The sequence below is a fragment of the Oncorhynchus keta genome, chromosome 34 (assembly GCF_023373465.1).
Source record: "Oncorhynchus keta strain PuntledgeMale-10-30-2019 chromosome 34, Oket_V2, whole genome shotgun sequence".
NCBI classification, from domain to species: Eukaryota; Metazoa; Chordata; class Actinopteri; order Salmoniformes; family Salmonidae; genus Oncorhynchus; species Oncorhynchus keta.
Window position 1 is genome coordinate 79743481 of NC_068454.1, and position 14635 is coordinate 79758115.

Sequence of the window (14635 nt, forward strand, 5' to 3'; positions counted from 1 at the left end):
CCATCACACTACTGACCATATATACACCTTACACACACTAATTAATAAACACCATCGCACTACTGACCATATATACACCTTACACACACTAATTAATAAACACCATCGCACTACTGACCATATATACACCTTACACACACTAATTAATAAACACCATCTCACTACTGACCATATATACACCTTACACACACTAATTAATAAACACCACCTCACTACTGACCATATATACACCTTACACACACTAATTAATAAACACCATCGCACTACTGACCATATATACACCTTACACACACTAATTAATAAACACCATCACACTACTGACCATATATACACCTTACACACACTAATTAATAAACACCATCACACTACTGACCATATATACACCTTACACACACTAATTAATAAACACCATCACACTACTGACCATATATACACCTTACACACACTAATTAATAAACACCATCACACTACTGACCATATATACACCTTACACACACTAATTAATAAACACCATCACACTACTGACCATACATACACCTTACACACACTAATTAATAAACACCATCACACTACTGACCATATATACACCTTACACACACTAATTAATAAACACCATCACACTACTGACCATATATACACCTTACACACACTAATTAATAAACACCATCACACTACTGACCATATATACACCTTACACACACTAATTAATAAACACCACCACACTACTGACCATATATACACCTTACACACACTAATTAATAAACACCATCACACTACTGACCATATATACACCTCACACACACTAATTAATAAACACCATCACACTACTGACCATATATACACCTTACACACACTAATTAATAAACACCATCACACTACTGACCATATATACACCTTACACACACTAATTAATAAACACCATCACACTACTGACCATATATACACCTTACACACACTAATTAATAAACACCACCTCACTACTGACCATATATACACCTTACACACACTAATTAATAAACACCATCACACTACTGACCATATATACACCTCACACACACTAATTAATAAACACCATCACACTACTGACCATATATACACCTTACACACACTAATTAATAAACACCACCTCACTACTGACCATATATACACCTCACACACACTAATTAATAAACACCATCACACTACTGACCATATATACACCTCACACACACTAATTAATAAACACCATCACACTACTGACCATATATACACCTTACACACACTAATTAATAAACACCATCACACTACTGACCATATATACACCTTACACACACTAATTAATAAACACCATCACACTACTGACCATATATACACCTCACACACACTAATTAATAAACACCACCTCACTACTGACCATATATACACCTCACACACACTAATTAATAAACACCATCACACTACTGACCATATATACACCTTACACACACTAATTAATAAACACCATCACACTACTGACCATACATACACCTTACACACACTAATTAATAAACACCATCACACTACTGACCATATATACACCTTACACACACTAATTAATAAACACCACCGCACTACTGACCATATATACACCTTACACACACTAATTAATAAACACCATCACACTACTGACCATATATACACCTTACACACACTAATTAATAAACACCACCGCACTACTGACCATATATACACCTTACACACACTAATTAATAAACACCACCACTACTGACCATATATACACCTTACACACACTAATTAATAAACACCACCTCACTACTGACCATATATACACCTTACACACACTAATTAATAAACACCACCTCACTACTGACCATATATACACCTTACACACACTAATTAATAAACACCATCACACTACTGACCATACATACACCTTACACACACTAATTAATAAACACCACCTCACTACTGACCATATATACACCTTACACACACTAATTAATAAACACCATCACACTACTGACCATATATACACCTCACACACACTAATTAATAAACACCATCACACTACTGACCATACATACACCTTACACAACTAATTAATAAACACCACCTCACTACTGACCATATATACACCTTTTACACACACTAATTAATAAACACCATCGCACTACTGACCATATATACACCTCACACACACTAATTAATAAACACCATCACACTACTGACCATATATACACCTTACACACACTAATTAATAAACACCATCACACTACTGACCATATATACACCTTACACACACTAATTAATAAACACCATCACACTACTGACCATATATACACCTTACACACACTAATTAATAAACACCATCACACTACTGACCATATATACACCTTACACACACTAATTAATAAACACCATCACACTACTGACCATATATACACCTTACACACACTAATTAATAAACACCATCACACTACTGACCATATATACACCTTACACACACTAATTAATAAACACCATCACACTACTGACCATATATACACCTTACACACACTAATTAATAAACACCATCGCACTACTGACCATATATACACCTTACACACACTAATTAATAAACACCATCACACTACTGACCATATATACACCTTACACACACTAATTAATAAACACCATCACACTACTGACCATATATACACCTTACACACACTAATTAATAAACACCATCGCACTACTGACCATATATACACCTTACACACACTAATTAATAAACACCATCACACTACTGACCATATATACACCTTACACACACTAATTAATAAACACCATCACACTACTGACCATATATACACCTAATACACACACTAATTAATAAACACCATCGCACTACTGACCATATATACACCTTACACACACTAATTAATAAACACCATCACACTACTGACCATATATACACCTTACACACACTAATTAATAAACACCACCACTACTGACCATATATACACCTTACACACACTAATTAATAAACACCACATCCACTACTGACCATATATACACCTCACACACACTAATTAATAAACACCATCACACTACTGACCATATATACACCTTACACACACTAATTAATAAACACCATCGCACTACTGACCATATATACACCTTACACACACTAATTAATAAACACCATCACACTACTGACCATATATACACCTCACACACACTAATTAATAAACACCATCCCACTACTGACCATACACCTTACACACACTAATTAATAAACACCATCGCACTACTGACCATATATACACCTTACACACACTAATTAATAAACACCATCACACTACTGACCATACACCTTACACACACTAATTAATAAACACCACCTCACTACTGACCATATATACACCTAACACACACTAATTAATAAACACCATCGCACTACTGACCATATATACACCTCACACACACTAATTAATAAACACCATCACACTACTGACCATATATACACCTCACACACACTAATTAATAAACACCATCGCACTACTGACCATATATACACCTTACACACACTAATTAATAAACACCATCACACTACTGACCATATATACACCTTACACACACTAATTAATAAACACCATCACACTACTGACCATATATACACCTCACACACACTAATTAATAAACACCATCACACTACTGACCATATATACACCTTACACACACTAATTAATAAACACCACCTCACTACTGACCATATATACACCTTACACACACTAATTAATAAACACCACCACACTACTGACCATATATACACCTTACACACACTAATTAATAAACACCACCTCACTACTGACCATATATACACCTTACACACACTAATTAATAAACACCATAACACTACTGACCATACATACACCTTACACACACTAATTAATAAACACCACCTCACTACTGACCATATATACACCTTACACACACTAATTAATAAACACCATCGCACTACTGACCATATATACACCTTACACACACTAATTAATAAACACCATCACACTACTGACCATATATACACCTTACACACACTAATTAATAAACACCACCTCACTACTGACCATATATACACCTTACACACACTAATTAATAAACACCATCGCACTACTGACCATATATACACCTCACACACACTAATTAATAAACACCATCCCACTACTGACCATACACCTTACACACACTAATTAATAAACACCATCGCACTACTGACCATATATACACCTTACACACACTAATTAATAAACACCATCACACTACTGACCATACACCTTACACACACTAATTAATAAACACCATCGCACTACTGACCATATATACACCTTACACACACTAATTAATAAACACCATCACACTACTGACCATATATACACCTTACACACACTAATTAATAAACACCATCACACTACTGACCATATATACACCTTACACACACTAATTAATAAACACCATCGCACTACTGACCATATATACACCTTACACACACTAATTAATAAACACCATCGCACTACTGACCATATATACACCTCACACACACTAATTAATAAACACCATCACACTACTGACCATATATACACCTTACACACACTAATTAATAAACACCACCTCACTACTGACCATATATACACCTTACACACACTAATTAATAAACACCATCACACTACTGACCATATATACACCTTACACACACTAATTAATAAACACCACCTCACTACTGACCATATATACACCTTACACACACTAATTAATAAACACCATCACACTACTGACCATATATACACCTTACACACACTAATTAATAAACACCATCACACTACTGACCATATATACACCTTACACACACTAATTAATAAACACCATCACACTACTGACCATATATACACCTTACACACACTAATTAATAAACACCATCACACTACTGACCATATATACACCTCACACACACTAATTAATAAACACCATCACACTACTGACCATATATACACCTTACACACACTAATTAATAAACACCATCACACTACTGACCATATATACACCTTACACACACTAATTAATAAACACCATCACACTACTGACCATATATACACCTTACACACACTAATTAATAAACACCATCACACTACTGACCATATATACACCTTACACACACTAATTAATAAACACCATCACACTACTGACCATATATACACCTTACACACACTAATTAATAAACACCATCACACTACTGACCATATATACACCTTACACACACTAATTAATAAACACCATCACACTACTGACCATATATACACCTTACACACACTAATTAATAAACACCATCGCACTACTGACCATATATACACCTTACACACACTAATTAATAAACACCATCACACTACTGACCATATATACACCTTACACACACTAATTAATAAACACCATCACACTACTGACCATATATACACCTTACACACACTAATTAATAAACACCATCGCACTACTGACCATATATACACCTTACACACACTAATTAATAAACACCATCACACTACTGACCATATATACACCTTACACACACTAATTAATAAACACCATCACACTACTGACCATATATACACCTTACACACACTAATTAATAAACACCATCGCACTACTGACCATATATACACCTTACACACACTAATTAATAAACACCATCGCACTACTGACCATATATACACCTTACACACACTAATTAATAAACACCATCACACTACTGACCATATATACACCTTACACACACTAATTAATAAACACCACCTCACTACTGACCATATATACACCTTACACACACTAATTAATAAACACCATCACACTACTGACCATATATACACCTTACACACACTAATTAATAAACACCATCACACTACTGACCATATATACACCTTACACACACTAATTAATAAACACCATCACACTACTGACCATATATACACCTTACACACACTAATTAATAAACACCATCGCACTACTGACCATATATACACCTTACACACACTAATTAATAAACACCATCACACTACTGACCATATATACACCTTACACACACTAATTAATAAACACCATCACACTACTGACCATATATACACCTTACACACACTAATTAATAAACACCACCTCACTACTGACCATATATACACCTTACACACACTAATTAATAAACACCATCACACTACTGACCATATATACACCTTACACACACTAATTAATAAACACCATCACACTACTGACCATATATACACCTTACACACACTAATTAATAAACACCATCACACTACTGACCATATATACACCTTACACACACTAATTAATAAACACCATCACACTACTGACCATATATACACCTTACACACACTAATTAATAAACACCATCACACTACTGACCATATATACACCTTACACACACTAATTAATAAACACCATCACACTACTGACCATATATACACCTTACACACACTAATTAATAAACACCACCTCACTACTGACCATATATACACCTTACACACACTAATTAATAAACACCACCTCACTACTGACCATATATACACCTTACACACACTAATTAATAAACACCATCACACTACTGACCATATATACACCTTACACACACTAATTAATAAACACCATAACACTACTGACCATATATACACCTTACACACACTAATTAATAAACACCACCACACTACTGACCATATATACACCTTACACACACTAATTAATAAACACCATCACACTACTGACCATATATACACACTCACACACACTAATTAATAAACACCATCACACTACTGACCATATATACACCTTACACACACTAATTAATAAACACCACCACACTACTGACCATATATACACCTTACACACACTAATTAATAAACACCATCACACTACTGACCATATATACACCTTACACACACTAATTAATAAACACCATCACACTACTGACCATATATACACCTTACACACACTAATTAATAAACACCATCACACTACTGACCATATATACACCTTACACACACTAATTAATAAACACCATCACACTACTGACCATATATACACCTTACACACACTAATTAATAAACACCATCTCACTACTGACCATATATACACCTTACACACACTAATTAATAAACACCATCACACTACTGACCATATATACACCTTACACACACTAATTAATAAACACCATCACACTACTGACCATATATACACCTCACACACTAATTAATAAACACCATCACACTACTGACCATATATACACCTTACACACACTAATTAATAAACACCATCGCACTACTGACCATATATACACCTTTTACACACACTAATTAATAAACACCATCACACTACTGACCATATATACACCTTACACACACTAATTAATAAACACCATCCGCACTACTGACCATATATACACCTTACACACACTAATTAATAAACACCATCACACTACTGACCATATATACACCTGACACACACTAATTAATAAACACCACCTCACTACTGACCATATATACACCTTACACACACTAATTAATAAACACCATCACACTACTGACCATATATACACCTTACACACACTAATTAATAAACACCATCACACTACTGACCATATATACACCTTACACACACTAATTAATAAACACCACCGCACTACTGACCATATATACACCTTACACACACTAATTAATAAACACCATCACACTACTGACCATATATACACCTTACACACACTAATTAATAAACACCACCGCACTACTGACCATATATACACCTTACACACACTAATTAATAAACACCACCACTACTGACCATATATACACCTTACACACACTAATTAATAAACACCATCACACTACTGACCATATATACACCTTACACACTAATTAATAAACACCATCACACTACTGACCATATATACACCTTACACACACTAATTAATAAACACCATCACACTACTGACCATATATACACCTTACACACACTAATTAATAAACACCATCACACTACTGACCATATATACACCTCACACACACTAATTAATAAACACCATCACACTACTGACCATATATACACCTTACACACACTAATTAATAAACACCATCACACTACTGACCATATATACACCTTACACACACTAATTAATAAACACCATCACACTACTGACCATATATACACCTTACACACACTAATTAATAAACACCATCACACTACTGACCATATATACACCTTACACACACTAATTAATAAACACCATCACACTACTGACCATATATACACCTCACACACACTAATTAATAAACACCATCACACTACTGACCATATATACACCTTACACACACTAATTAATAAACACCATCGCACTACTGACCATATATACACCTTACACACACTAATTAATAAACACCACCACACTACTGACCATATATACACCTTACACACACTAATTAATAAACACCACCTCACTACTGACCATATATACACCTCACACACACTAATTAATAAACACCACCTAACTACTGACCATATATACACCTTACACACACTAATTAATAAACACCATCACACTACTGACCATATATACACCTTACACACACTAATTAATAAACACCACCTCACTACTGACCATATATACACCTTACACACACTAATTAATAAACACCATCACACTACTGACCATATATACACCTTACACACACTAATTAATAAACACCATCACACTACTGACCATATATACACCTTACACACACTAATTAATAAACACCACACACTACTGACCATATATACACCTTACACACACTAATTAATAAACACCATCACACTACTGACCATATATACACCTTACACACACTAATTAATAAACACCATCACACTACTGACCATATATACACCTTACACACACTAATTAATAAACACCATCACACTACTGACCATATATACACCTTACACACACTAATTAATAAACACCATCACACTACTGACCATATATACACCTTACACACACTAATTAATAAACACCATCACACTACTGACCATATATACACCTTACACACACTAATTAATAAACACCATCACACTACTGACCATATATACACCTTACACACACTAATTAATAAACACCATCACACTACTGACCATATATACACCTTACACACACTAATTAATAAACACCATCACACTACTGACCATATATACACCTTACACACACTAATTAATAAACACCATCACACTACTGACCATATATACACCTTACACACACTAATTAATAAACACCATCACACTACTGACCATATATACACCTTACACACACTAATTAATAAACACCATCACACTACTGACCATATATACACCTTACACACACTAATTAATAAACACCATCACACTACTGACCATATATACACCTTACACACACTAATTAATAAACACCATCACACTACTGACCATATATACACCTTACACACACTAATTAATAAACACCATCACACTACTGACCATATATACACCTGACACACACTAATTAATAAACACCATCACACTACTGACCATATATACACCTTACACACACTAATTAATAAACACCATCACACTACTGACCATATATACACCTTACACACACTAATTAATAAACACCATCACACTACTGACCATATATACACCTCACACACACTAATTAATAAACACCACCTCACTACTGACCATATATACACCTGACACACACTAATTAATAAACACCATCACACTACTGACCATATATACACCTTACACACACTAATTAATAAACACCATCACACTACTGACCATATATACACCTTACACACACTAATTAATAAACACCATCACACTACTGACCATATATACACCTTACACACACTAATTAATAAACACCATCACACTACTGACCATATATACACCTCACACACACTAATTAATAAACACCATCGCACTACTGACCATATATACACCTCACACACACTAATTAATAAACACCATCGCACTACTGACCATATATACACCTCACACACACTAATTAATAAACACCATCACACTACTGACCATATATACACCTCACACACACTAATTAATAAACACCATCGCACTACTGACCATATATACACCGTACACACACTAAGTAATAAACACCATCGCACTACTGACCACACACTAATTAATAAACACCACCTCACTACTGACCATATATACACCTTACACACACTAATTAATAAACACCATCACACTACTGACCATATATACACCTTACACACACTAATTAATAAACACCATCGCACTACTGACCATATATACACCTTACACACACTAATTAATAAACACCATCACACTACTGACCATATATACACCTTACACACACTAATTAATAAACACCATCGCACTACTGACCATATATACACCTTACACACACTAATTAATAAACACCATCACACTACTGACCATATATACACCTTACACACACTAATTAATAAACACCATCACACTACTGACCATATATACACCTTACACACACTAATTAATAAACACCATCACACTACTGACCATATATACACCTTACACACACTAATTAATAAACACCATCACACTACTGACCATATATACACCTTACACACACTAATTAATAAACACCATCACACTACTGACCATATATACACCTTACACACTAATTAATAAACACCATCACACTACTGACCATATATACACCTTACACACACTAATTAATAAACACCATCACACTACTGACCATATATACACCTTACACACACTAATTAATAAACACCATCACACTACTGACCATATATACACCTCACACACACTAATTAATAAACACCATCACACTACTGACCATATATACACCTTACACACACTAATTAATAAACACCATCACACTACTGACCATATATACACCTTACACACACTAATTAATAAACACCATCACACTACTGACCATATATACACCTGACACACACTAATTAATAAACACCATCACACTACTGACCATATATACACCTTACACACACTAATTAATAAACACCATCACACTACTGACCATATATACACCTCACACACACTAATTAATAAACACCACCACACTACTGACCATATATACACCTCACACACACTAATTAATAAACACCATCACACTACTGACCATATATACACCTCACACACACTAATTAATAAACACCATCACACTACTGACCATATATACACCTTACACACACTAATTAATAAACACCATCACACTACTGACCATATATACACCTTACACACACTAATTAATAAACACCATCTCACTACTGACCATATATACACCTTACACACACTAATTAATAAACACCATCTCACTACTGACCATATATACACCTTACACACACTAATTAATAAACACCATCGCACTACTGACCATATATACACCTTACACACACTAATTAATAAACACCACTGCACTACTGACCATATATACACCTCACACACACTAATTAATAAACACCACTGCACTACTGACCATATATACACACCTTACACACACTAATTAATAAACACCATCTCACTACTGACCATATATACACCTTACACACACTAATTAATAAACACCATCACACTACTGACCATATATACACCTCACACACACTAATTAATAAACACCATCACACTACTGACCATATATACACCTTACACACACTAATTAATAAACACCATCACACTACTGACCATATATACACCTTACACACACTAATTAATAAACACCATCACACTACTGACCATATATACACCTTACACACACTAATTAATAAACACCATCACACTACTGACCATATATACACCTTACACACACTAATTAATAAACACCATCGCACTACTGACCATATATACACCTTACACACACTAATTAATAAACACCATCGCACTACTGACCATATATACACCTTACACACACTAATTAATAAACACCATCACACTACTGACCATATATACACCTTACACACACTAATTAATAAACACCACCTCACTACTGACCATATATACACCTTACACACACTAATTAATAAACACCATCACACTACTGACCATATATACACCTTACACACACTAATTAATAAACACCATCACACTACTGACCATATATACACCTTACACACACTAATTAATAAACACCACCTCACTACTGACCATATATACACCTTACACACACTAATTAATAAACACCACCTCACTACTGACCATATATACACCTTACACACACTAATTAATAAACACCATCACACTACTGACCATATATACACCTTACACACACTAATTAATAAACACCACCTCACTACTGACCATATATACACCTTACACACACTAATTAATAAACACCATCACACTACTGACCATATATACACCTTACACACACTAATTAATAAACACCACCGCACTACTGACCATATATACACCTTACACACACTAATTAATAAACACCATCACACTACTGACCATATATACACCTTACACACACTAATTAATAAACACCACCTCACTACTGACCATATATACACCTTACACACACTAATTAATAAACACCATCTCACTACTGACCATATATACACCTTACACACACTAATTAATAAACACCATCACACTACTGACCATATATACACCTTACACACACTAATTAATAAACACCATCTCACTACTGACCATATATACACCTCACACACACTAATTAATAAACACCATCACACTACTGACCATATATACACCTTACACACACTAATTAATAAACACCATCACACTACTGACCATATATACACCTTACACACACTAATTAATAAACACCATCACACTACTGACCATATATACACCTTACACACACTAATTAATAAACACCATCTCACTACTGACCATATATACACCTTACACACACTAATTAATAAACACCATCGCACTACTGACCATATATACACCTTACACACACTAATTAATAAACACCACCACACTACTGACCATATATACACCTTACACACACTAATTAATAAACACCACCGCACTACTGACCATATATACACCTTACACACACTAATTAATAAACACCATCACTACTGACCATATATACACCTTACACACACTAATTAATAAACACCACACACTACTGACCATATATACACCTTACACACACTAATTAATAAACACCATCGCACTACTGACCATATATACACCTTACACACACTAATTAATAAACACCATCACACTACTGACCATATATACACCTTACACACACTAATTAATAAACACCACCTCACTACTGACCATATATACACCTTACACACACTAATTAATAAACACCACCTCACTACTGACCATATATACACCTGACACACACTAATTAATAAACACGTCCACCAAAAAAAAGAGAGCAAAATCTTTGCTTGCTTTATTGACTTTAAAAAAGCATTTGATTCGATTTGGCACGAAGGGCTATTCTACAACATTCTCCATAGTGGTCTTGGTGGTAAGGTGGTGTTTATTAATGTAGGTGGGCTTGGTGATAAGGTGTATGACTTAATAAAATGTATGTACACAGAAAACAAGTGTGCAATAAAAATCAAAAACCAAAGAACAGAATTATTTTCACAACGTAATTGTGAAACAAGGCTCACACTTGAGTCCAAATCTTTTCAACATTTATATCAATGAATTAGCAGACATGTTGGACCAATCTCCAGCCCCAGGACTCACACTATTTGACACAGAGGTGAAATACCTGCTATATGCTGATGACTTGGTACTTCTATCACCAACCGAAGAAGGTCTTCAACAAAACATTAACATTCTGGAGCAATATTGCCATAATTGGGCCCTGGCAGTAAATTTCCAAAAACTAAAATCATGATTTTCCAAAAAAAACGAGATGTCAGAAACACAAATGTAAATTCACCTACTGAACAACACCTTCATTGAACACACTAAAATGACACCACCTTGGTCTGACCATATCTGCATCGGGAAACTTTAATATGGCAGTGAATGCACTCAAAGAAAAAGCCCGCAGAGCAATGTATGCAATAATAAGGAAATTATTCAAAATCAACATCCCAATTAAAATTTGGACTAAAATATTTGACAGTGTAATCCTACCAATAGCACTTTATGGAAGTGAGGTTTGGGGACCACTCAATAAACTGACCATTTTAAAATGTGGGACAAACATCCAATAAACCCATCACATGCAGAATTCTGTCGGAAAATCCTACAAGTCCAGAAAATACACCAACTAATGCATGTAGGGCAGAATTAATAAACACGTTTTCCAGTAATAATGAAGATACAGAAAAGATCATTAAAATTTTGGCTACATCTAAATTCAAGTCCAAATTCAGTCTGCAATTTAAAGCACTTCAAGCCCAAGAGCTGAGCCCAGGAATTAAGCACCATCTCAGTCAGCTGGTGTTGGACCTCACCAACCAAGCAGACACCAGCACTGCTTCAAAATAAAGAATTCCAATAAGCAAAATCATGAACCAATCAAAGGAATCATATTTACAATACTGGAAAAACGAAACAAAATCCCAAAGCCACTAAATTGCTATCTGACCCTAAACAG

General features: G+C 34.6%; 1 long non-coding RNA gene across 8 annotated transcripts; it reads right to left on the reverse strand.

Moving 5' to 3' along the window:
* Positions 1 to 1054: 1054 nt before the first annotated feature.
* LOC127915333 (uncharacterized) lies at positions 1055 to 10286 on the reverse strand. 8 transcript variants are annotated; one of them, XR_008091049.1, is made up of 4 exons: positions 9903 to 10286; positions 7664 to 7714; positions 1586 to 1710; positions 1255 to 1381 (listed from the first exon to the last, which is right to left on the reverse strand). It is a non-coding gene; the product is annotated as an uncharacterized LOC127915333 (long non-coding RNA). The 8 variants fall into 8 exon arrangements; XR_008091046.1 differs by lacking the exons at positions 1255 to 1381; positions 1586 to 1710; positions 7664 to 7714 and adding exons at positions 1055 to 1200; positions 3386 to 3538; XR_008091047.1 differs by lacking the exons at positions 1255 to 1381; positions 1586 to 1710; positions 7664 to 7714 and adding exons at positions 1055 to 1251; positions 3386 to 3538.
* Between the last annotated feature and the right edge of the window lie 4349 nt (positions 10287 to 14635).